Source organism: Strix uralensis, chromosome 8 (genome assembly GCF_047716275.1).
Source record: "Strix uralensis isolate ZFMK-TIS-50842 chromosome 8, bStrUra1, whole genome shotgun sequence".
NCBI classification, from domain to species: domain Eukaryota; kingdom Metazoa; phylum Chordata; class Aves; order Strigiformes; family Strigidae; genus Strix; species Strix uralensis.
In genome coordinates this window covers 5,296,039-5,323,491 of record NC_133979.1, presented here as the reverse complement: position 1 = coordinate 5,323,491, position 27,453 = coordinate 5,296,039, and the positions used below count along the sequence as shown (strand labels likewise).

The following is a 27,453-nucleotide window of genomic DNA, read 5'->3' as shown; positions in this document are numbered from 1 at the left end:
GAAGTTACTGGCACACTAGAAACCAAGTCATATTTTAGAGGAGACGTAGCACAGATTTCCTTGTTTACAAGCTTGTTTCTGCAAAGTACTAAGCAATCTCAATGATCAGGTGAACATTTGAATACACGCTGAAGACTAAACTTCCAGTGATGCCCTAGACTTCACCGACTACGCAAATGAGATGAAAGTTGCACACACAGGCAAACAGAAGGCTTCCTGGATGCACCAAAGATCTAAAATATTTTTATCACTTCTCTTTGATTATACAGTCTCAACAGGGCCTGTAAGTTCAAAGAGCAATCAGGAATAACCATCAAATGAGTGTACTTCAGCACAGCAAAGAAAATCAATTAAAAATATAAGTAAAATGTTGATCTAACTTGTACACTGCTCTCCTAAAACACCTGGTACACTTAAAAATATAACCTAATCTGGAATAAAGACTCTGCTATAATGAAAAACAGTTGTTTAGCCAGCCAAATTTAAAGCTAAAAGGTAAAGTATACCTAATCCAATTAAAATGAGAGGGAATTTAGGAAAGCAGAATTTAATTACTTCACTTGGAAGTCAACCAGGACCATTGGGGTTAAGCACCCATGCCCCTGTGAAAGGGCCATGGGAACTCAAACTACTATGAGTGGTCAGGCCCTCAGCTCCATTTCTCCTCTGAGCAGGGCACCCTTGGAAGCCACGTGCCCTCCAGCTAAGCTCAGAGAGGAACGCCAGCTCCCGAATTACAGCGTTTCCAGCAGCTCCTTGGGAGCTTGCTCATAGAATCACAGAATCATCAAGGTTGGAAAAGACCTTGAAGGTCATCCAGTCCAACCATTAACCTAATACTGACCGTTCCCAACTCCACCAGATCCCTAAGGACTGTTCAACCCCTCCAGGGATGGGGACTCCACCACTGCCCTGGGCAGCCCATTCCAACGCCCAACAACCCCTTCTGCAAAGAAACACTTCCTAAGAGCCAGTCTGACCCTGCCCTGGCGCAGCTTGAGGCCGTTCCCTCTTGTCCTGTCACTTGTTCCTTGGGTCAAGAGACTCATCCCCCTCTCTGCACCCTCCTTTCAGGGAGTTGTAGAGGGCGATGAGGTCTCCCCTCAGCCTCCTCTTCTCCAGACTAAACCCCCCCAGTTCCCTCAGCCACTCCCCATCAGACCTGTGCTCCAGACCCTGCACCAGCTCCGTTGCCTTTCTCTGGACACGCTCGAGTCATTCAATGATGCCCAGCACTAGGCAGGTCTGGCCTTGCCCAGCCTGTGAAATCAAACGGCCCCTTAGTACAACATGGTGAGCCTGTAGATGATACATGTATGATGTCCTGCATATGTCCAAATAAAGCCATTCAGATGATTACGTGTTCAATGAAGTAATTGCCTATGTGTCACTCCAACATTTTGGTTTGTTCCATTTGTTTCAGTTCCACAGACTGAATAGTAGGCAGCAATAATACTAGTTTTGGAAGAAGTGTGATGTTTGTGTTACCCGCTCAAGTTAATTAATGAAAATAATGACAGAATTACAAAAATCAGAGATGATTAAGAGCTTGAAGACCATCCCACCCATTTCTCTGCCAAGGAGGATTTGTTCTTAACAGCATATTCTTCTGTTCTGCATCAAACCCTTTTAAATCACACCCTCAGTAAGAGCCACATCTCCTTCCTTCCAAGGCATTCATACATTCAGACTGATTCAGAGGAAGAAGCTAAACCTGAGAAGAGAGGTCCCGCCAGCTTCCTATCATTATTCTGAGTTAACTGCTAGAAGATTATCTTGAGCAATTACTCTCATCCCTTACTGCACACACGTTCCAAATACCTGTAATCCTCACATAGTTCAACTCTATCAGTGTTAAACCAATCTATCCCCTTCAGGTAAGATCTAATGGTAAAATCACATACCACTGGGTTTATAACCCAGACTATTACAGACTCCATTATTAAATATTGCTTATTATTTTGTACTTACAAAGTCAGGGAAATGTGATTTTATTGCTTGCAAATCATTCTTACATTAGTCTTACGCTGTTATAACTTCACTCTGCTTTTCCAGATAAGCTTTTTGCTTTCTGCATATTTAAATAGTAACTCTAATTATCCCTACTTGATTGCCCTCCTCTTGCAAAGCCTTTCCACAGTATCATCTGCGGTGAATTCTTCATCCTGCTTAATTTTTTTTAAAGGACCAAGATACATCATATTCTTTAATTTTAATAAGAGCATAGAGGTGTTTCTTTTTTTAAAAAAAATAAGCATACTGGGTTTCTTCCATCTTCAGATATATTTTTTCCAAAAACACAGCGAGACGGGCAGATTACTGACTATTACACTGGTAATAGCAACAGTACAGAACAGTGCCTAGCAATAAAGTCAATTAAAAAAAAATAACAATACTGTTGACATGGTATCAGATCAGGAAAGGAAAGTTCAGATCATTGTCTAAAAATATTGGTTCTTTTGCAAACTATGCTTATAAGAGTTTTCTGGATTTATTTCCAACCACAGTCACAGACAATACTTCTAATTCATACATACACAGAAGCTACATGTGGCTACGCAGTAGCTACAATTAATGATATTTAATGTATTAACTCAGGTAATCCATTCAAAGAAATGCACATTACAGTAGCCCAAAATATGGCAATAAAATCTGAGTCAAAACTAATATTTCTTACAAGAATTTTATTAGACTTTTTGGTCATTTTTGTAGAGATTTTGCTATTTTGGTTACTGACGACATATTTTGGTTTAATTATCATTCTGTTTGGTAACATCATGCGTTGTTAAAGTTGCCTGATGTTTCCCATTATGAATTCCCCTTTTACTCCCTTATAACTTTACCAAACCAAAGTGTATCTAGTGGAGCTGATGTCTTGCATGCCACATAGCAAAAGCAACGATACATACAGTTCAATCTCCAAGACCTCGTCCTGCTGCCCCGAGGCATGAGATCATCCCTTCTTCCTCCTACCTTGCTCGCTAAGCAATGGAGGTTTCCTACAGACAGCGATTGCCTTTATCATGCAACCCTGATTTTGACCCTCCAGCACAGATCTATTCTTTTGTACTAAGACTTTATGCGGACGTTACTATGCAACTGCACACACAACTCTGCATTTGGTTATCTTCCATCTGGACAATGTTAAATTTAGTATTTCTTTACTGATGTGCTTGGCTCTTTAGCGGTAATTTACATTTTTATGTATGTGTGTAACAACATACAAAAAAAAAGAGGCAACACAGGTGTACCATAACCATATTGCAGTGTCTTCTTGAATTCAGCTTGCTAGCTGCATTCTTTCAGCACCTACTCCTGCAAAAGTTACTTTAGCAATATGTGATAAGAGTCTGGCAGAAATTACTATTTCTCAAACAAGACTTTGCAGAGAAGGATAGGAAAGAAAAAGAGGAGGTCTGGTTGTAACTGTGACTTTCAGGTCTGTTTGTGTAAGTGCAGTATCAAAAAGTGCTTGGAAAGACACAGTCTTGAGCCCCTGAATGCTCACAGAGGGCTTCTATTGTTATAAGCAATGCACTATTTCACTAAATAAAACAAACCAACCAACCAGCCACACAAAAACACAGTAGTCCATCTTTGAGCCAAAGACATTCCTTAGGAAATATGACATTCAGCCAAGAAAAAAAGCTTCTCTCTCATCTTCTCTGTTCCACTCCACAAGTTACAGACCACTGAAGACTGGTGGTACTTTATCTACCACCACCTCAAAAGCACAACAAAGTACCAGGGTCACTCCTGAACCAGCTGGTTTCACGTACAGCGCTGACAAGAAAGCAGAACAGCAGGGTACTAGTTCTACAAGCTCTGGCAAGTCAATCAACAGGACTGACCTGACCAAACTGATCAGCTGAGAATAAAATTCCACTGCCGTGCACATTCAGCGCCAGGATGCCTTGAGAAGCAGCCTGGTTGAAGAAGGTAAGATTGTTTGCCAGTTTAGTTTCCCGTAAGGAGGCTAGCTCAAAATCTTGTAACTGCCCAGGATGATGATAGAGGGGTCATGAGGGCAAGTTCAGAACACCTGCAATACAGCCTCTGGTTCAAGCAGACGAGAAAGGATATCTGTCTATGTTCTGGACGGGGTTTTATTTTCCTTTTATTTTCTCCAGATTGATGACTTTGAAAGGAACACATGCCTTAAGACCCACAGTAGAGATGTCCTGTTGTGATTTATGCTTTACTCTGCTATAATGCTACAGCTCTGATAAGAGCAGAAGCAAGTGTATTGATTCTGCCGGCTGGGTCCACCCGCAGGGACCAAACCTGCACTGGAGTCAGCACCACGAGGCCAGAGACGGCTCCTCATCAGGGCTGAACGGCTCGGAAACATTGCAAGGACAAGAACTGAGAGAGATCCACAGTGACCTTCACAAAGATCTTCACAAAGTTGGCTGCAATTTTAGAGACAGTTATATGGGTAACAAATGTATTAACAGTTGAACACCTTCTCAAAGCAAATACTTCATATTAATAAAAGACTTTGAATTATTTTTTTTCAGTAAGACTCAGCATTCTTATCAGCACTGAAGTGTAACTGAAGAACAGTTGACGTCACCAGATCACAAGCAAAAACAGGTGAGGACGCCTAGCCTTTTAGCAGCAGAGTAACCCCCTGTCAGTCTATCCAAGACCAAAACACAAGGATATTCAGAATATTATTGAAAGAATAACTCTGTTTGAAGCTCAGCAAGTAATGCCCAGATTTTTTAATGTTAAGTAATTTGATTCTATTTTTATCCATTAAAGAACATTTGGATTAACAGATTGAAAAAGTTCATTCATGGCTTTCTATCTATATGACTGTTACAAACCCTTCCCCCCCGCTGCCCATATAACTAACCAAATCAAGGCAGAAATTACATTTACATGGTCTTGAAAATATTTTAAAATCATCAACATGTGTGATTTAATCTTATTTTACTTATGAGTCCAAAGTTGCATCTTCAATGCCATTTCTATAGAAATTGAGTGCCAAATATTACCAAGTTCCAATTTTACTGTCTGTTTAAAAATATCCTGACAGCATTCAGGCAAATTAAATTTAAAATTAAACTTAAAGCAAAGCCTTTGCATGCCACCATAATATTTCAGGCAACAATTTCAAGAAAGGAAAGGCAGAAAACAGACTGTGCATATACTATAGTTCAAAATAGATTCCTCATGTCAAATGGCATAATTTTTCCTTTTTTTCCATTAAAGAGTTATTTTAAGTCTTCTGCTGAATATATTTACATGCATAATGAAACTTCTTCAGTGGTTCCTTTTGAATTACTATATATGCTTTTAACACTGCATATACTAATAGTGTACACATATATACAAATCCACACATAAATATATGCAGTCATGCACACAATATTCATGCAAAAAGAATTAATGGAAGTTTTTGACTGGATGCTACCCCCTGTAAATATGTTAAATGTGAACTGTGCTTATGGCTGTGTTCATTAACTAAAAATGTTGCTGCTGTCTGCACTATTTGTGTTGTTCACATAATAATGGATGACATGGAAAATGCTAATTTACAGACTCAGTTCTTTTCAATTTACCGTTAGGGTCTCTCTCCACTAGGAAAATCAGTGGTCACTGACTACAATCCTCATTGAATAACTTGAGCTGAGACCTCACTCAGCACCTGCGGGTATAACTCTGCAGGCAGTCTTCTCCAAGAAAAAGAAGAGGCAAGGGGGGGGGGGGGGGGGGAAAGAAGGAAAAGGAAAAGGAAAAGGAAAAGGAAAAGGAAAAGGAAAAGGAAAAGGAAAAGGAAAAGGAAAAGGAAAAGGAAAAGGAAAAGGAAAAGGAAAAGGAAAAGGAAAAGGAAAAGGAAAAGGAAAAGGAAAAGGAAAAGGAAAAGGAAAAGGAAAAGAAAAAGAAAAAGAAAAAGAAAAAGAAAAAGAAAAAGAAAAAGAAAAAGAAAAAGAAAAAGAAAAAGAAAAAGAAAAAGGTTTTGAATTTTCTTACATGTTGTCATGGAAAAATGGTACCCCAAAAGCCACAGTCTACTGTGATTCACAAATGTCCCATCTTCCAAGAGAAGAGGCATTATATTTAGAGTAGCAGTTAATGTTATTGCAGATAACTCTTCTCATAACTTCAGCTGCTCATCACCTTTTTCTTCTTCAGTCCTTTTCCTAAAATCCCTAGCTCTAAAGCATCTGCAGTCTGAGAGATCTGCTTACATCCAGTATGAGAGCTACTCTGAACTACCACAACAAGCACTGAACTTCACTTTAAGTTTGGACCTCATGTCCCCATTATAGGCTGAAGCAGCACTTGATAAACAGACATAATTAAGAGACCAACTTCAAAACCACATTATTTCTCCCAACTAAAACAGTAGCACCAGTACAGTCATCATTTCCTAAAACATTCCAGGACTTCACTCTACCATAGCTGTACCAGCTGCCTTTTCTTTAAATAGCTATGACGCCCAACTACTTCAGAGATCATAAATGGTAATTTATTGCTATCACAATGTATTATACCTACAAATACATTATTTATGTCTACAATTTCTGAGCATGTTCACCAGTTGTTTTGTTTCCCTTTCATGGATGCAGCACTGTGCTGTACCTAACTCTCCGCAGGGCCTCACCACCTCCCTGCCAACAGGGCTCCTCACCCCTTGGTCTACAAACTATTTTGGTTTCAAAGATCTATTCTATACAGGGTAAGATTTCAGTAGCAACTTAATGCCTTTAAACTCTTTTCAGTAACCTCCGTGTTAGTTTATCAGAGCAGTCATTAAGCCTGGGCACTTTGAGGCTGACGGGTATATCTAAGATAGCCCACTTCGAGCTAATTGCGTTCAATTTAACATTCTCCAAGCACTAGCAGTCCTCATTCAAGCCAAGTGTGAAAGTTTTTAAATTAGCTTTCACAGTTTGATTCACAGACAGCAAATGCAAAATGGCACAGGATTAATTTTTTCCCCAACAACACAGTGCAACAAAATAGCCCAAAGGCTATTTTAGTTCATTTGCTTTAACTATTAGGGAAGATTCACAGCACAGAGAGTGCTCCAACAGAGACAAAAGCTCCAGAGGACTTTCAAAGCTTAGTATTGCCCCCATTAATTAAAGTACCATACGTTTGCACAGACCTTCCACTTTGTCACTAGATGTTAAAATGGAAGTCTAGACCATTTAAGACAAGCCACACTGATTACTGCTTAAAAGAGGAACATATCAATACATTTTTCTCATTTTTATTACGGATGACATTTTTAATATTTAATGAAGTCTGGTATTGGACTGTAAAATGGGCTATATAGAAATCCACATTTTCTTTGGGCAAGTACAAATCTTGACTTCACATGTAAGCTGACAATGTCTCTTTTGATTGGTCTGCCTTCATTTGCCAAGATACAAGTTAAAAAGCTAGAATATTGAATTACTTATTGCAAAAATGATTCGGCAACTCCCACCAACCAATGGCAGAGCAGGATGGAAATTTAGCTTTCTTGGCACTTGTCATTTTCCCAGCAATTACCAGTAGGCACAGACACTGAGTTTACATGGTCAACTTTCTGGACATGCAAAGTCTCTTCAACAAAACTTTCAAGTACTAAACTTACTTTGAGCAAGTACAGAGGGTATGTATCAACTGTTCCATTGACAAATAGAGAAGTTCAACACATAAAAACCTGATGAAATACACTTAAGTCTCCAGAGGAAAAATATTTCTTGACTTTAAGAGGCAAACTAAAATCTCTAGTAAGAATTTAGTTCATCTTGTCAAAGTACATACCAGAATATTAGAAAAATCCCCATTCTTACTATGTGGTTCATGCATACTAAGCTGCACAGCTGCAGCCTTAAGTATCAGAATAAGTAATACAGTGAGATCAGTCAGCTAACTTCAGTAGGAGTCTTTCCATTATCTTCACAAGTTTTTACCTAAGGTCCAAAACCCATAACCACTCTTTAATTCAAATTATTTTTACTACTCTAATAACTAATAATTCTAATCTGATCTAATAATCTAATAGCTGTATCAATAGTGGTAACTCACATCACAGACGGGAACTATCTTAAGGTATAAAAAGTATTCAAAGTGAAATTTAAAAAAAAAAAAATTTTGCATGCATGCAGCTTCATACTTCAGATTCCAGAGTTGATACAGCCTAGGACATGCAGGTCACATCTCACAAACTGTAAAATCAAAGCCCCATCCGTAAATGTCAAAACGTTAGTCACTGAGGTAGATCTAATTTAGGTACTTCTTGATAGGATTCAGAATACTAATCTCAAATATCAACTTAGTTTCACAAGTATTTTCTATTTTGTGTTAAGAAGTTACATACTTACATTACAGTGATCATAAATATCACCTTATTTTGTAAATCAGAACCCTCTTTCACAGTAGATTTGCAAGCAAAGGACATGAGGAATTCTGTATTTGTTAAAATTTTAAACCAGAATCCACATTGTCTATCTAGTGAAACATATTTACAGGATATTCTAAAAATATCTTGCAACCTTTTCTTCAAGCCAATTCCAGTATTACACAAAACTCCAGACAACTCAGTGATACACAACACAAACGCATTGTTGCCTGTCAGAAGGCAGTCATGGGCAAGAGGATAACCTTCACACACAGCATCACTATGAGACTACACACAAGATCCATGAACTAGCTTATGAGTTTTCATTTAAAATCTCCAGTTGCAGTAAGAATCAGCCTCACATAGGCCTTGGTAACAGGAATGCTGCTTGTGTGACTGTAACTACGTCAGACCCTGACCTAGCGAGGCCAGGGCTACGAGCAGTGAGCACCAACAGTGGTGGGCAGGCTTCCACAGCCTCCCAGAAACCTGAGCTGCTGCAGCTGGCACACGAGCAGTACTCCTGCTGGCTAAACTTAACTTTGGTACAGCTACAAAGGCCAGAATCGCAGCTCTACATGGTAATAAAGAGCAATTTGGATATGTGTTTATATTCATTTCATGAAATCTTTTCGATGATGCTTACATAATAGAATACTGAGATGAAATTTCATTGATTTAAATATACCAGAAAATCTAAGTTAACACATAGGAAATAAAGAACTGAGAAAAGAGATTATTTAAAAAAACACCAAACAACCTAATTTGCTAATGCCTTTAGACCATTAGATCTTGTGTGTAACTGCAGACGATATAAATCCTTAAGGCAAACAATCATAAAGATTTACACCCTTAAATATAATCCAGCCCACCACGCATGGCACTTCTCCTTCGGTGGTAAGTACAACTCAGATGTTCTCTGAATCAACTTCCAAATCTTAGAAAGCTTTATCAGCTCAGATGGTAAACAACTACAGGTTATTTGAGAGCTTAAATTGTCAGAAACTGCAAAAGAGATATAATCCAATTGTTACTGAAAGTAACGAATGCACTTTTCTGGTCACTTCGTGTCAGGTGCTAACAGACATCAGAATCACTAACCAACACATTCACGTGAGATATCCTATGTTTGTGAATATTTACACTTAAGAAACTTTGAATTCTATCCAAATGTAAATGCCACAGTATAACTGATCATGATCATGAAAGTCTTCCAGAGTATTCTCAGTTCTAAAACAAACTAAGATTGTGAAAAATTCAGGTTAAAGTGAATCATCAGTGAACTGGCAATTCCAGAGTAGGGACAAAGCATTCAACAGGAATGGAAAATGGCCCCAGTATAAACAAGCCTACATAGGAGGACTGTGTAACACTTTGCAAATAGTAAGTGGTAAATGTATAGGCTATCCAGCTGTTAAATGATGTACGGAACATAGTCTAACATGTTTTACAGACCAGGATTCTGACACTCCAAGATCATGTAAATGACAGAAGCAGCATGGCTAAATTTCTTGTGGTTATTTGAAAGTCTCAGTGAATACATTTCAACTTTTGGAAATCCATATGTATTTTAATTCTGAGAACTAATTAATGCTGATCTCTAATGAACACATGAAAATACCTATGTGCTGATGAAAGATACTCTCCCTAAAAATATTGGTTCCATCTGAAAAGTGACATGCACTCTAGACAAGCACAAAACACAGGCATTCCCCTTCTATGGTTACTGATAAAACACTTTTTTTTCTTCTCCAGCACAGATATTGGCATTAGTTGGAGGTAAAGAACATGCAGTTTCAGCATGATCTTGGTTATTCTTTGGGGATAAAAACGATTCCTGATATTAAGGACTGAGGACCAAAGCAACTTGCTTGCATCTGAAAACCATCCTGAAGCGCACTAAAGGCAACGGTACACTTGCATATACATTTCATCCTTTTTTGTATTTTTTTTCTTCTATTATACTAATTTTATTTTATATTTGTATCCTTAAACTCTTCAGATAGGCCTTGGTTTTTCCTTTTCTCTGTGCACAGTAAGATAGGGACCTGAAAGGGACCAGCAGGGACCCTGTTTGTGGTGTCCATCTCTGCAGACAAAAACATAATATAAATGGACAAGTGCATTCAGATCTATCTTCAGACAGTAATCCCAGCTCAAAATTATTTCTGACCAAAATGGCTTTTAGAATTTTTCCCTTCTACTAACTATCAAGTGAACTTAAATTATAATCTATAGACAAAAGACTGCCTTTGAGCTACACATCCACTGTCCCAAGGGTGCCAGGGAAAATTCTAGGACCACCAAGTGTGTTTCTTTAACAGAGATGAGGGAGCACTGCTGAAGATGAGAAAGATAAGATATGAGAAAATGCTGCAGGCCCAATGGCCTCAGAGTGCCTGAAATTAACTGCTGGCAGACAATTGTTGGGGTTTCCCACATAACTTCTTACCAACATAAAACATTCCCATGTAAAAGTTTACAGTGTTAATAACCCTTTAAATGCATTTTGGCTATTTCAAAATAACATGACACTGATACTTCAGATTTATTTTTTTCCTGTTGAACTCCTGTTCTGAAGCCTTTCCCCCCCTTTTCCAACTTGAAAGCTCACTTTTGGCCTCACTAAGACAAAGCTAGGTCTCTGTCCAAACACACTGTAAAAGCCCATTCCTTTCTTTCTACATGCTTCTGCCATCCCATTTCCTTCCTAACATTCCCTCTCAAGGAGTTTCTCGTATTTTTAACAGAAGTGTCTTCTCAGCTGCTAAATAAGAGACTCAACAAACAACAGTGTGACATGTGTAGGAGACGAGTAAGTCTTGCCCTTTCGACAGCAATGAGCTGCTCATGGAAATGCAGCCTCAGCTGTTAAAAAGACACCCCGTATAAAGAAACATTGAGCATAACGAGGTCCCACCAAGCGTGAACCACTAGTAGTAGTTTTCATTTAATTAGATGCATAAATATATATTTCAGTGCCTAGTTTTGAAAGAAACATCTGGAACATCAGTTCAGTGCATATACATGCACATTTTACAGATCTGACTAAAAGAGCACGCAAACTGACACGAGCAAAAGTTATACCAGTTTTCAAAGCAACAGAGTTTCTTGAAATACAGAAGTAAGGCTAACTGCTAGGGAGTGGCACTTTCACCTTTTTGCATTTGGCTGGAACTGATACTACAAGAGAGACATTAAACACAGCAAAGAAGCCTTGCAGAGGGGAAAACTGCTAAACGCATGCTCAAATAAGTAGCAAAATAATGTCACTGCTTCAATGTATTACTTTATATATTAACTAGATGGTCTATACCGGTGTGTATACATAAGAGCCTGTATCTACTTAACACAGTCTTCAACTGGCTATTTGTAACTCAAAAGCAAGTGTTGGTTACACTAAATGCTGCCAAAGAAAGAGTTAACATGCAAACTGTCACTCAGTTTAATGCAGTTTCTGATCTGTAACAGCATGGAAAAAACAACTTCAGAACAGCTATGCTGGGGCAAAGGAGAAATGCCAATTTACACTCGATCCAGGATCTGTCCCAGTGTACAGTTCCTTCTTTCACTCCATTAAATCATGTTTGCCAGCAACTACATAGTACTAATGGATGCATAAAGCTATTCTGCACCTGTTGATTGCCAAGGCATCTGTGCAAACACAATGAAATGGAAAGAAGTGAAGCAAAGAACCCCACCATTAGAAATAAACCTAAATCGATACAAATAAAAAACTTAAAGCACTTGGCATGTATGGCTGACTTCTTGCTAAGTATAAATGGTATCAAGGCATGTTTTTAGCCCAGGACTACCTAACAGTTTAAATAAATCTGTTTACATCTTACTGAACAATATTCTTTGCATTTAACTGTCCTAATACAAAACAAAGTCAATCTTCAAGTGGGAAATGCTCAAGATGAATGAACATACTAAGTTTCAGAAAAGTTTGTTTTTCTTTTAAGGAACTACAGAGCTACTTCTGTTTTCTCACTAGGTTCAGCGCTGTTTTATTTTGATGGATCGGAAAGAATCACCACTACTGGTAGAAAATCTTCAGCTCTGCTTTGTGTTACTACTATTTCCGAGACAACAAGTACAAAGCAACAGTACAAACCTAAGAAGTGGAATTTCCTCAAGATGTTACACTTGCATGAGTAGCTGTTATTGCCAGCTGCATCAGTCAGAATATCAATTTACTCACTGCACAAATTTTAGAAAGCATGATATAAAAGTGAAGGCAGCCTTATCATTACATGCTTGTTTTCATTTCAGAAAGCTGCTTCCCCTTACCTTCTTTACGTATCTACTAACACTTTTTTTTTATTGCAGTTCATCTTGAAAATTAATCATCATAAATTTAAAAACATTTTCTTGCAAATCTGTCAGGTTTGTAGTGCTATTTCATTTATTACAAGACCACATGACGCATGAGAGCTCTGTATTTGAACATGACATATTTTCACTTTGTTTTGATACCACATTCGAAAATTGTTCCTATCAATCTTTCACTGGAGCCAAAACTTAACTGTCTTGTTCACTGAAACATTAAATGCCAAGTCACACAGATGAATAAAAGCATTTGCGAGATGCAAACACTTGCAAAAGTTTCCTGTCAAAAGGGTCTGTAGAAGAGAATCCACAAAAGTCCATGGTCAGTACCAAAACAAATTATTCCTAATCATTTTGGTCATCAGATCACACTGAAAGTTAAAAGAGTTCATAAACAGCCTGATCTTTAAGTAGAATTTTGGAAGTGTTTGCAGTTCTGATTTCCAAAAAATATTACAACTTCTATGCATCTGCCAGACTCAGCTTATGCATCATTTAAGATCCATGATTTTCTGCACTGTTCATTAGCGAGCAGTAAAAAAACCCAAACAGGCCATATACTTACATTCCCCATAATGCATCATTTTCTCTCTAAACAGTGGCAGCAAACAGGCATATCCAATACTGTATTACTTTCTTCTCTCATTCATGACGATGTCACACACAGGTTCTTTGATTCTGAAAAAGAAGCATTTCCCAGGTTCTAAGGATAGAGGTACCCCAACCAATCCATCATGCTTTGTGTGCTAATGATAGACTCATGCATAAGAGGCACCAGAAGCAGTCAGAGGCAGCAGGCATGAAAAGGAGTGAATCAACTGTCAAGGGTTGTGATCTGAAGGACTGCGAGGCTGTGATTAGAATTTTCAATCAGGACTTCCACAATTCATCATGCTACAAGGGAAGGGGGGACATACTTCTTCATCAGCCCTTTCTTCTATTGGCATAGCAAGTTCTAGGGTATAACAAAAAGGAAATCTTAACATCTTACACTTATACGCAGGTACTCTTCAGGGAGTGGAGAGTAAAAGATTTTCTGGGACTGCATAGCTACTACTTTTTGTCTGCATACTCAAACCCGAAACAAGATTATTTGCAGCACAGTCTTTCAGCTGATGAAAAAGAAAACACAGCTCTTCCTCTCTCTCCTCTTGTAGGAATACTTATAGACAAGAGCAAGAAGTCGCCCTGGAAACTTTTGACTGGTGTCTTTAGGGATATGAAGAGGAACAAAGTCCACCAGGAATCCTTCATAAGAATTTGCTAACACACTCTGTGAAAGTTCAGAAAATAAAAACGCAGAGCTCTTCACAAGGAAGGTATTCACACAACCTGTATGAAATCACCAGGCAGCATATAGTCACATTTTCAAAATGTAAAAAGGACCAGCAAGTTGACCGAGTGCGTAAGTTCAGAGTAATCAAACGCATGGTCTAACTTTGTTTTCCTTATGGCTTTTGTTTCCCTCGGTACTGCCTCTACTGACTCACCAAAGAAAAAACCAATCCCACAACTCAACAGCCTCAAGCAGCACTTGGAGCTGGGCTGGTTTGTAGCTCTGCTACAGCCCCCCCTCTTGAAACCATGAGAAAGTCACAAAAGATCTGCAAATATTTTGCTGCTTCTTTCCTTCCCTTCCTCACCTATGAATGTAGTAACTCTCTGCCTCTGAACACAAATTTTGCAAGAACTCATTCACAAAGGGGATTGCTGCCTCAGAGAGCAAGCCTTCAAAAAAAAGACCAGCCTGGCAATTAGGAACTGGGTACTGGTGACTTGAACGAAGTGCCAGAGGGAACGAGTGGTCTGTCTGGATCAGTGTCACTGCAGAGCCTTTGTCTCAAAATCTAGATCCAAGTGACAGCCCGGGCAGATCAGACATTTATTGAAATATATGAATGAAGCATTATTTTAAAAGGCAATTTTCATGTTAAACTATGAATAATGAACAGTAAAGAGAGTTCTTATTTGCATAATTAATGTTTCAGTTATTGATATTCCTTCAGAGGGTCACTAGCCTTTTTTCTCCAAGTTAATTAATTAATAAAGCAACTCCTTTCATGTAGGTAGTTGTAATCACTTTAATACTCAAAGGCATGTAAAATATCTGGCACTTCTTTTTTAATGTTGCAACCCTAGTGACACAACGATCATTTGCATAAATGTAAACACAGAATGGGTCCGTTTAACTCCTGACTAGAAAGAAATCCTTTGAAACTAACAAGGAAGAAATACATAAATTATGGACAAACATGGCAATACGGGCAAGACCACCTTTTGTCCTTAGATCACAACAATCGCATTTTCCTTAATGCAAATCTCAGCTTCGGGACAATATACTGCTAATGGTGGAAATCCGTCCTCACATTTAGCTGAAGATTGCTCTGAGGAGACAGAATAATTTAGGAAAGAGTAGATGTTTATGGGAAAACAAATAAAAACTGGAAAACCATTAGCAAGCAGAAAGCTTTAAACGTTCAATATTTTACAGGTAATGCAGAACTTTTTCCATTAAGAAATACACAAACAAATCCCACAAACAGAAGCCTGATCCTACAAAAACCTGTTACAGAAAGACTTATTGACTATGGTAAGTCTTACTGAAGTCAGGTGAGATGGTTACTTTGCTGGGTAGCCAGAGCTTACATGCAGCTGCTGCAGAACAGGCACCATGCAAAATTCAACCTGGAAAGGCCTACTGAATGCACTGCTTGAAGAAGATGGGAAAGCTAAGAGGTTATAACAGTTAGAAAACTTTTTTCCCCTCCCTCTTTAGAGACAGTACTGAGTAACCAGGTTCAGTACAATATTATGAACATCTTGGTCCACAAGTTAGTTTAAAAGCTACAGAGCTTGCCTGTGAGCTATTGTCTCACAAGTCAACCACTACAGCTTCTTGTCTGTAAATCTCAGTCTTGCTTCATTCGTAATCCATCCAAAATGCTACTGCAAAAACCATTTTAGTGGCCTCTTTCATCATGTCTCTCCTTGATGTGGGAGAATGAATACCAGGATTACCATTTTTATCACATGTAATATTCTTAAATGAATAATAACTTGTACTCATCCCATTTCTGACCCTCTCTATCTATATCACCACACTTTCCTGCCAAACAAGCACCTTCACAGGAGGGGGAGGTTCCAGACTGCCCTCCTAAAACAGTGCCACACAGCTCTCCAAAGCCTATTCTTTCTTGTTAAAATTTCATCTCGAATATGTCTTTTATGGTGTGATTTAATGAAAAAGAAAGGGATAGAAGATGTCAATATCTGAGTACTGACACCTCTGACTAGCTGATAATCAGAATACCATCATTCTGGTACTTCCTCATCAGAAAACTGCTACTCTACTATCCAGCATTCTAAAACATAATTTGGGTTTCTTTTTTGATTTATACAGTGCCTAGCACCACTGAGGGAAACTGGAGGGAAGGAGCGCCCCAATCCACCTCCACAGTTCTGGGGAGTGGGATGGCAGTACAGATAATAAATGCTATTATTTGTATTATGTACTCATCTACACCATCATATCAGCTGCTAAAACCTTGCAACTATTCCAGACAACATCAAGAATCATTTCAACTTGTTTTCAGACTGTAAATCTCAAATCTGATCTCCAGCCAAGAGATTATAACAAAATGTGAAATAACCTAAATATTGAAAGTCATTTCACAGAAAATGGAAATAAGATACTGTAGGAAAAGCACATTCCAGACTCGCAAATTCTCTCTTTCATGTAATCCTTATCCATAATCCACCAGGGGACTATTTGATCTCTCTCTCAGGAAGCACACCTCACAGTATTTTTAACCGCTGCAGATCTTTTTAGCCAGCGGTTGGTTGGTTGTGTACTCAACTGGTCGTTCTAGCAAATGGTATTCAAAACATGCCGGAGTAAGGAATGCAGCCACTAAGTAGATTATGAATAAAACACTTGGGTATTCTTTTCCTTATTTCTCAGTAATTACTCACGGCCAAGGAGCGTAACAGAGACCTGCTTCCTCAGTGTCTCACTTCTAAAGGACCGATGTGGTGTGGACACAGGTACTACAGGACTCAATAGCAAGTTCTAACTGCTTCTCACAAGACAAGACTCTCCTCGACAGCTTTCTCGCAGGCACTGAGGAGCTAGCTGAAGAGCTGCTATTAGTGTATATTTGTGCCTTTTTGTCAAAATCATACTTAATAAATACAAAGAACATACAATGGACAGATCCAAGACAATATATAAATTAAATTCTAGACTAACAAAGCTCCATTAAATCAACTTTGCAATTTTATCTCCAGGGATAACAATTTGGCTTGCAGTGGTGGGCTAAATAATGGGAGTTTAGCACATTAAGAACAGATCTGTATTCAGACCGAATGGACTGTTAGCTCAGAAAAGACAGGAGGGAAATAAATGCTGAAGCAGCTCAGTTTCCTGCCCACACCACACCTTCTATTCTCCTTCATCTTCTAAAACTATCATGGTCATATATCTATCACCACATCTTTCACATTCCCTGTGAAAGAGATAACATAGGTCTCAAAATCTGTGTCTTAATGGGTGTCATCAAAAGAAATACCAATTTATCTGGATGCAGCACATGTAACATGCATAAAACCAGAGGAGGCCACAAAAATGATCAGGGGGCTGGAGCACTTCCCCTGTGAGGACAGGCTGAGAGAGTTGGGGGTGTTCAGCCTGGAGAAGAGAAGGCTCCAGGGAGACCTTAGAGCGGCCTCCCAGTACTTAAAGGGGCTACAGGAAAGATGGGGAGGGACTGTTTATCAGGGGGTGTAGGGATAGGCCGAGGGGTAACAGTTTTAAACTAAAAGAGGGTGGATCCTAGAGGGTAGAAGGAAGAAATTCTTCCCTGTGAAGGTGGTGAGACACTGGCACAGGTTGCCCAGAGAAGCTGTGGCTGCCCCCTCCCTGGAAGGGTTCAAGGCCAGGTTGGACGGGGCTTTGGGCAACCTGGTCTAGTGGAAGGTGTTCCTGCCCATGGCAGGGGGTCAGAACTAGATGATCTTTAAGGTCTCTTCCAACCCAAACCATTCTGTGACTCTATGAAAACATCCAGAAATCAGTGTCCTGAAAAAGTGGGGGTTCTCCTTTGCCATCCAGCCACTGCGACAGTTAAGGGCTGTTTTTATCATTTCCTACAGCAGGTACCTTCACTTCCCCAAAGTTCATTTAGCAGCAAGCCTGAAAGTTTCTCCCTGACCAAGAGGCAAGTCACCTTTTCTCTCTCTCTGTCGTTGCAGTTTCAGCCATGCAGGTTTCCATGAGACAGTGAAAAATTTCTCTATTGTCAGCACTGAAAGCTTCTCTTGAAGTAGTTCTATTTTTTTGCATATAGCCACATTTTCATCATATTTTAGTTCATACATATTATTGAACCGTTTGAAAATCTCTGGATTTAGGTTAGAAAAAGAACATGAAATGTAGGCTAGGCTATAGTGGGCTTTCTAGGGAATACCCCACTAAAGCAATCTCTTGATAGGTAAGGTATCTTTCTTGCTGTAAAAGCAATGATTGTTGAGCACAGATTTTCAGTGGGCTCTGGAGGTTTAAAAGTCTTAGAAAGACGTAATTTCATTCAAAACTATCTGCTTGCTTCCTCTGGATTTTATATCTGTTTCACTTCAGATGGAATATAGAATTGGGCAAAAGAAGTGATGATACATCGTTAGCAAAAAAACTTTGGCTGAACTTTCTATATCTTATAAATACTATCTAATGCTGTCAGGTTTGCTATAGAATATTTGTTTTGACTATCTAAAAAGGATTTTTTAGCAGCACTTCAAGGTAAGAAAAAAAAAATTATTGTTACTAGATGGACAAAATTCAGCTGGACGGGGGAGAGAAATGTAAAATTACATGATTTCTATTGCATCAAATTGGCCAATAAAAACTTTCATGTATCTGTTCCTATCTCAGGCATACCTACGAATATTTTTAAAGCAGAGATCTAATATTCTGCCAATGATTTTACTCCTATTTTTGCTCTAGTTGAGTTATAATTTGTACTCCAAAAAGGAACCATTTTCACAGATATATATATACCACTTGCCCTATTCCAAAGAGATAGGATTCATTTGTTAGCCAAGTGGCATTCCAGTTTGAACATTCTGCAGTATCAACATCCTGAATACAGTTAAAAACTTCGTTGCTGTATATACTAACTGTTAGACAGACAAAAAAGAATTTCTAACACTCTGTGTTTTAATTCTTCATGTATCTTCTTTTGCAATGAAAACCCTGCAAGCGAAAGGATTCCAGGCTCATCCTTTGTGCCGCCTTTTCAGGACATGCTGAACATCACAAGCTTCACAAAGACTGCGTGCAGCGTGGATGACAAGACACACTCCAATGGTGTTTGTTTTTTTTTTTTTCTCCTTTCTCAACAACTATTTCAACTTGTATGTATGACCTCCACAGTTTAACTGATGACTATTCAGTGCATCAGTTACAAAAAACAGCCATTCTCATTTCCTTTACACTCCTCCTCAAAGAAATAAATCAGTATCTTGACTGATTGAAACACTTAACTGCCAGTCATTTTGCTTTGTCCCTTCGCTGCCTCACACAGCCTGCACGAACTCAAGAGATGCAGAGCAGTGATTAAATTGTAACATGGAGCACTGAGAGCAATAACTGAGTGGTTATAAACAAATAACACAGTTCTTCATAATTCAGTAAAATACATTATTTGATTTTGTGCATGTTTTTGAAAGCCAGTCAAAGTAGCAGTGCATTTTTACTAATGCAATAACATTACTGCTTAATGGTGGAAAGCACAGGAGAACAATATATGGCCTACAAATAAGAGTAAAATGTGCAAGCTTAACAATACAAGTTTATCTTCCTTATGAATTACCTAGGCAGTGCTTTTATTATATGAGATCCATTGTTTTCCGATCTGCAAATTACTTCCTGAATCTATTAACTATAATGGGAGAAATGTATTTTTCAAGTCTTACTCTCTGAAAAAAAAAAACCAACCCACACAATAAATCAGTCTAAGCAGGTAAGTCTAAACTGGCAACAAGGCCAAGGTATTTCAAGTATGCAATCACTGGCTCCCTATAACACTAAAGGATTTTTTTGAGGGTGGGAGCACAGACATGAAAGGATTTAAGTGTAAATTATACAATGATAGTACAATTCTGGAGTATTACCATGCGTGTGAGGGATTATTAAAGATCAGGTAGGATTTTTCTAGCCTTACTTCAGACACCTCCAGGGAAACAAATTCTGCAATGCTCTGTAGGAGATAAAGAACAACTTGCGTATATTAAAAGGCTCATAGATATAATTCTATGAACTACAAGCTTTCTTTGTAATTCAGATACCTTAAAGTGCACAACACTTCTATCATAGTCCTTGCATTTCATGTTTTTGAAGGATATTTCCACTTGCTGACTTAGGATCTGCACGTCTTGAATTCTCTAGTGAGGGCCCAAGAAGGGTAGTATTATTTTTCTTCATATATCTTTCTCCCCCTAAATTCCAACACCACATTCCAAACTCATTTACCTAACCAAAATGCTTTAGATATGTATAGCCATTAAAAACACCATGATTTTCCTGAATACAAAAGATAGAGGTGGAGGTACTTTTATATGCTCCTGAAAACTGAAGTCAACAGTCAATACCGGTATTACGTGGCAGAAGATACATTTACTATATTCTTGCTGATGACATACCAGTTGCTATGAAAACTCTAATGAGTCACATTTTAATCACCACAGGGTAGTTTGGTAACATTAGAACTGTGAAACAACAACAAAAGGCAAGGCATCTGAATCTGCCCAAGTGCTGCGACTACACGTACTGCATTCCTTCCTCTTCAGAAGCTCTCAATCATTTCCCAAGTGTAAGAGTTCATTGAGCTGGATTCACTTTCCAAGCTCCTCACATTTCAAATTCTCTTCTCACCAAGGCCCAAGCACCAGTGCTGTTTAAATTCTGCTCTCCGCTGTCAACAGAAGTCAACAGCACTTTTGGTATCAATGCCCTTTGCACTCTACCTCACAAGAGTCATCAGCTGTAACACATGCTCTCAAAATATTCACTGTTGCATGTGCTGGTAGAAGGTGGCAGGTTTTCCTATGACTGTCTGACTGTAACAACCAGATGCAGAGTACCTTAATGAGTACACAATCTGTATGCAATATGCTCTTCCAATTACCTCTTAAATATCTGACCTTGAGATCAAAGATTTCACTGAAAATTTTGAGCAATTTATTTATGATGTTGCTATGAACAATAATATTGCTAAATAATTCCCTTTAAATAAGTTAACCTATTTAAATTTTCTCTACTCAAAGCTAGGGCAGGAAACACCCACCTACGATTAAGGTTGCCTGGTACTTCCCACTGTAAGAGTCTCCTTTCAATTGCTTGCAACTTTGCCAGATTTTTAACTGTTCAGGCTACAATTTTACATGTCAAGTGTGTCTGCTTCGGGGTGATTTTCAGGACATGAGGGAAGAAGAATGAGTTGAATCACTTCCAAGATTTAGACTGTAGAAAAACATCGTGTTTTGACCATGTTAAATAATCATTATGAACCTACATTTGAAAAGATTTCTGGATTTTGAAACTGGGAGTCAGATTTGGTCTTCATATCATGGATCTGGTTTTGATGCTAATCCTAAAAAACGTGAAGAACATGCATCTCATTTGCCTCCACTTAGGGTCACAAAGAACACAGCAGAAGCTGCTGCCACAGCTACTCAATTAAACCCAATGGTGTAAGCCTGTCCATAGGAAGGACAAAAAAATCTGGTCTTGACAATGCACATGAATCTCAACACAATGTGATTTGATGTTCCTCCCCAGAACAAAATAGGAGTTGTATTTTACTTACAATGTTAAAAGATCATCCAACCATTACTGCTGTACCTCTTGTTGAATACTGGAAGCTGAATTATTTCAAATACTTAATTGCATTAGACAAATTTTCTAAGATGACATAAGTTAGGGCATATCGTTCATAATATTTTCACTTCCTTTCCCTGTAACCCATTTCACTAGTTTTACACTTCATCAATTTAAGTATTATTGCTAATACCTAACATTTAAACTCTGTCACGAGAGAAAAAAAATCCAAATGTCTAATTAGAAAGCTATGATGGCCATTTCAAAAAGTAGTGTGACATTTTCTAAGTACATCCAATACATATGAAAGCACTGAAGACAGAAGCAAATGTGGAGCTTACAGGCCTACAGGTTTCTGTGCAGAGCAAGAGCTTTTTTTACTGCCTACTTGGGTACAAGGAAAAACTGAATCCCCAGGGTACAGAATCCCTGTCTGTAAGATTTACAGCTACACAACAACAGCATAAAGCATTAAATGAGAGCATGAGAACGTCTGTTTTACCACAGCATAAAACCAAGGGCTAATACATTTTTTTAATGTTAAACATAACACATTCCCACATACAACTGAATCAACTACAATAATATATGAAGAATACCTAATGGCAGGAAGAGCATCTCTGAACAGCAAAGTTAACTGCTAACATTACTTAACATCAGAAAAGCTGTTTTCTACCCAAACTTTTGTACTGAAATGTGACAACAATCTTTCAAACATCAACAGGTGACAGAAAATCATGCAAGAACAAAACAAAAAGAAGAAATGCATGGAAAAGCTTTCACAAAATACAAAGAAGCCTGAAGTCTCCATTACAGTGCATTGTCTGACTTACAATCGTTGCAAAGATTTAAAAGGAACTGTCTTACAAATCTTTGTGAACATTACTACGCTTCAAAATAAGCAAGATACATTTCTGTCACATGCTAAGAATGCTTCTACAGGTTATATTAGTGTCTTAAAAGCATCAGTGATCAATCAGAATTATCACAGGAGGGGACTCAGAGTTATGTCAGGTTTCTGAATGCTAGAAATACGTAAGCCTTTGTACTACAAAAAGACTGGGATGTTAAAAAAAAAAAAGCATAACATATCTACACATACGCTCCTGAAGAATTAGGCCAGCAGATTAACACTTCTGAAAACACCAACAATTAAAAGGTATCCCACTCCAGTTTATTAACAGACCATAACACTGTTTCACAAGTTACTAGCTAAATATACAATTATTCAGTGAATAGAAAGGGAGGCCTTGGGTAATAAATAATACATTATACCTATAATAGCAACTGTTTCTTTTCTGTACTGTGACTCTTTCCTAAGCTGTTTTTCACTTTGTGATTTTGAAATATTATTGGGTAAACTGTAGCATGGCTTCTAAGGCTGCAACAACCAAACGTAATAGGCTTCTTTAACTTTAAAAAGGTAACTTTTGGGATGCAAGATTGGAGGTGGGAGGGTCAGTAAGACTGTTTTCTGGGTGCCAAAACTCAAGTTTATCTTCCTAAGTATGGTATATTGTTATGAAACCATAAGACAGACCCCATTAGTGATTCCTACTTTTACAGAAAAGCTTTTATATATCTTATGTATTACATACATAATACATAAAAAGATCTTTTTCATAAGCTTTAAAAATCCTTTAAAGAAGCGGAGAGAACAAACGTCCTTGATTCACTCACGCACAACAGCAGCATACCACAGCCAGACTCCTACACTCACAAGCGTTCGGTTGTCCTGTGCCTAGTTCAGTAATCCACAGATAAGTTAGGCTTCCTCCCTGCTGTAGCAGTCGTTTACACAGTGCTTGCTGTTCAGAATGAGTGACCGTAACTCCTCTAGCTCCAAGCTCCTTTCAGAGCACTGCAGACATACTGAGCTGCCACATCATGATTAAGAAGTCTCCCTCTCACATCACTGCACAGAGATGCATTAAGAATCATTATAAGTTATTACCAGCATCTCACCAAAATGCTGGCATTTTTCATGTAAAGGAAATTTATTTTAAAAAAGCACTACTACAAGTTGCAAGGAATTTCAGTCTCCCATGTCAACCTCCCAAGTTTTTATTACAACAATAAAGTATATATGCAATAGATTAATATTTAGAACTTACTCTCCGACTTGCATCATCCTTATGAATTGTTCTATTAATTAGTTATTTGAAATCAACATATTAGAAACAGCACAAAAGTACATTGTTCTCTGTACTGCTCTGTAACCTATGTTCTTGTCTTCTGCTAAAAGCTTCTCTTGAAAGTGCTATTATTAATTGCCAAGCATTGGAACTGTTCCTCCACACATCATCCCCCATACTTTCAAGATAGGCGGACAAGATTTTCTCCACTTTTTGCAGCTAAAGCACAAGCTAAAGTACATCTGAATACACGATTCATTCTATTGAGCACTGTGCTCTCCCTAATGCAGCCAGCGTAGCCAACTTCTTACAGGAAGTAATTGCTGGAACAATCAGGACTCTCATAAGGCTTAACAAGATTAATATACACTCTGTTGCCACGTCTGCATTTCATCTCTTGCAATGAGACTAAAATGTTAAGGATGCAGCCCAACAGCAGTATGTCAGCAGTGACCAAAACCTGTATAACAATCTTCTGTAACTCGGCTGAATTTTTGAGCACTGACTTATTAATGTGAAAACTAGAGAGCTATTACAAACTACTTCTATTCTTGTTGATTATAACTTAAGATTAATTTGCTCTTTTTACCTAACAGCTCAACATTCATGTATGAAACGGGAAGGAATCCTCAGAGATTCTGGTTCCAGTTTGCTTTTTCCAGTATTGTTTGAATACACAACAGTAACCCTGCACTGATGTCCTGAATGTTTTCTGGAGAAGAAACTGTACGTAATCTCATTTCTTAGAAACCAGCACAATTCCTGGTGGTTTCTTGATCTCTGTTTCTCCGAACAAATCAAACCCTAGATAGTCTTGGAAAACTCCAGTGTTAGTCTCTCTCATGAAAATATATGTCCAGTTAAGAAAATGAAATACGTTTACTACCATCCAACATAAGAGTACTTCTCTTCAATAAATAATCACTGTGAAGCAGCCAAAGATCCAGCGTGGTCCACCAAAATGAGAAAAAAAACCATCTCAGAGGTAGTCCATTACAGACATTAAATGTACTTTACACATTGTCTACGTGCAAGTTATGTACACTTCCAGCCACAAAGAAAATCAACACTGTATTCATCAAGACAAATGGATTCACAAAACAAATTACATCTATCTATATTATTTTCCTTCTCCGTATTGTACTTCTTCCCATCTTCACCAAAAAGTTCCATCTAAAAATACTGATTAGCAGAATCAGCCACCCACAATGTTTACGGGTCATTTGCAATCTGTTCTTTGAACTAAAGATGATCTTTGCAATAAAGAACAGAGTTAGTTGTCTACGCAGGCTTGAGCAATATTTCAAAGTTTAATGCACATGATCCGCTCTCCTGGATTTCTGCTGTCATCAAAAAGCAAGGCAACTACAGTTCAGTGACTGAGAATAGGATTCTTCTCACCCAAATTTTAGCTGTCAGGACGGGGCATCTTGTGCAAGCTAATGAACTAGGCTTCTACAGTGAGTGACAGAACCATCCCATGGAGAGTCCTCTCTCTGCCATCTCTTCACCTTATTCAAGAGCCCAACAGAACAAATTATGCAAGAACGAAACATGAGAAATGCTACATTCAAAAGGGACAACCACATGTAAGTAGCTTGTTGGAGCAACAGTCCTGCCACAAAACACAGAGCCGCACAGAGCTCCTTTATGAAAATCACTTGCTGTTCTTTGTTAAGCCCAAAATTGGGAGTGCTGAAGTCTCAGACCTGTTTTGCGGCTGTGGCAGAGTTATTTTTCTAGTGTTGTTTCACAGCATAAAGAGGATTTCATGTCCTCCCCAGGATCACCCTGCACTGAAACCCAGAAACTGAAGCTTGGCACAGTGGGATTCACTCAATAACAATTCTCACTTTTCTCTGAGGATCTGTATACACCAAAATCAATTAGCATTTGCTACAAATGTAACATAGCAACAGCGGACAAGCCCTCATTTGATGTAAATCAGCGTAGTTCTTCTAATTCGAAAGAACTTTACCAAATTTCATCAGCTGTAACTCTCACACAGTGCTTTTGAATAGCTCACTATCACTAAGGAGGTAAGGATCATAAAATTTTAGTGCCAGGAACAGTAAGTGGTCAATTCAATTTGTTATCCTCTTTAGGACTTCTCAAACATCTTATTTCTCTTGTTTTCAGAAGGAAGAAAAATGGGTCTGAATATACGAAAACTGTCACACAGGGATGGTGGGTAGAAAACTGTCCTGAAGCCATAATCTGAGATTTGATTACTTGAGCAGGCACAAAAAAACTATTCATAAAATAATCTTTATTAAACTCACTGACATTTTTTTGCTGTTTTTAAACTTGAGCAAACTGCCAACATGCTGTGAGAAGTAGCACTTCCTGTTGATTTGTTTTGTATTAATTATAGTGTAATTAAAAAGGGGAGTCTTTATTGCAGTCAACTACCAGGTGTTTTAAAACAGTAAACAGAGGCCTTAACATTTCTAAATGATACCGCCAGCATTACTGTGGCACACTGACCAAACTTTAAAATGTATACACTTAGGGAGGAAGATTCTAGAATGGGAAAACCTTCATTATGTTAAAAAAGGGGGGAAAAAACCCCACCTACTGGGAAGACCCCTGATATTAGTGGTCTAGCTGCTACAGTTAAGACATGACCACCTAACATGTCATCTAATCTTGCCATTAAAAGGTGTGAATTTGCTAATAAGCCTCAGAGCTTGAAGAAAACTGACATAAAAGGCAGTAGCAATAAAAAAACCTGTGTATTTTGTTACATAAAGGAATGGAAAGGAAAATTAAAATATTAATAAAATATTCACTGCGTCGACTGTTGATGAACTAAACAGCAGTACAATTTCATGACTATCAGCTGGACTGCATTAAAGTTTAACAGTATTTTGGTTTTTTTCCTCATTACCTTTATGTTTGACTTAATCATCTAGCTAGCTGGAAATTCCAGCCCTGAGTCCTCTATTGCAGCAATGCACTGAAGTCCAGACCATCAGTGCGCTGGCAGCCCATCACCATTAACTTCAAGAGCTAGCAAAGTTCAAGGAAGCAGTCTCCTATACCACCATAGCTGCAAGCAATATACAGATGTTAAAAATTATTTGATTGGTAAAGGATATACAAGGAAATCAAAAAGAAGATAAAACTGAAAATCTTCACACTAACTACCCGTTAAGAAATAGCCACCATCCTAAAGACAGAGAAAGTTTTTCTTTTTTCCCATCAATGCTGACAGATTACTGCGAGAGAGAATTAAAGGAAAGGTATGAAGTCAGTAAAGGGAGAATTCAAGTGACCTACTACATGTTAATCTGGCAAAAAGCACATGCCAATTGAACTGTTATGGCCATTCTCCAGGCAGAGACTGACAGGTCCTGGAAATGCTGTCAAATTACTAACACACTGTCTGCTTCTGAATGAGCACTGAATCCTGCCGGCTTGGATCTCTTCATTCTGGCTTGATCTCAGGAACTACTTGAGGCACCTGAATAAAACCAATGAAGGTTAAGCAAGTTGAAGTGTTCTTTTTCTTTGCCATTTTAGCATAGTTTATTAAGAGCTCCATTTCAAGTAACTAGGAGCAGAAATGAAACTTTTTTTTTTTGCTGTACAAAGATCACACATTTTTTCCCTCAGTTACTTAAAGTACTGGAAAAAATCTATAATCCTTTAGGTTGAGAAATGACCAATATGATGCCTGCTATTCCTTAAGTAACCAATCTGTCAATAGGTTAGAAGACAGTTATGTAAGAGAAAAATAAAAAATGTGTATTGCATCAATTGGA

At 38.3% G+C, this 27,453-nt stretch overlaps 1 protein-coding gene across 11 annotated transcripts in view; it reads right to left on the bottom strand.

Moving 5' to 3' along the window:
- The window catches only part of DAB1 (DAB adaptor protein 1), a 474,343-nt gene that overhangs the window by 135,042 nt on the left and 311,848 nt on the right, over nucleotides 1-27,453 (bottom strand). For 8 of the 11 annotated variants that reach the window (XM_074875937.1, XM_074875936.1, XM_074875945.1 and 5 more), the window contains one exon: nucleotides 13,245-13,357. The exons of the other annotated variants lie outside the window; for them this stretch is intronic. The gene's annotated coding sequence lies outside the window, so the exon portion shown is untranslated. The remainder of the gene's footprint in view (nucleotides 1-13,244; nucleotides 13,358-27,453) is intronic. 11 annotated transcript variants of the gene reach the window in all.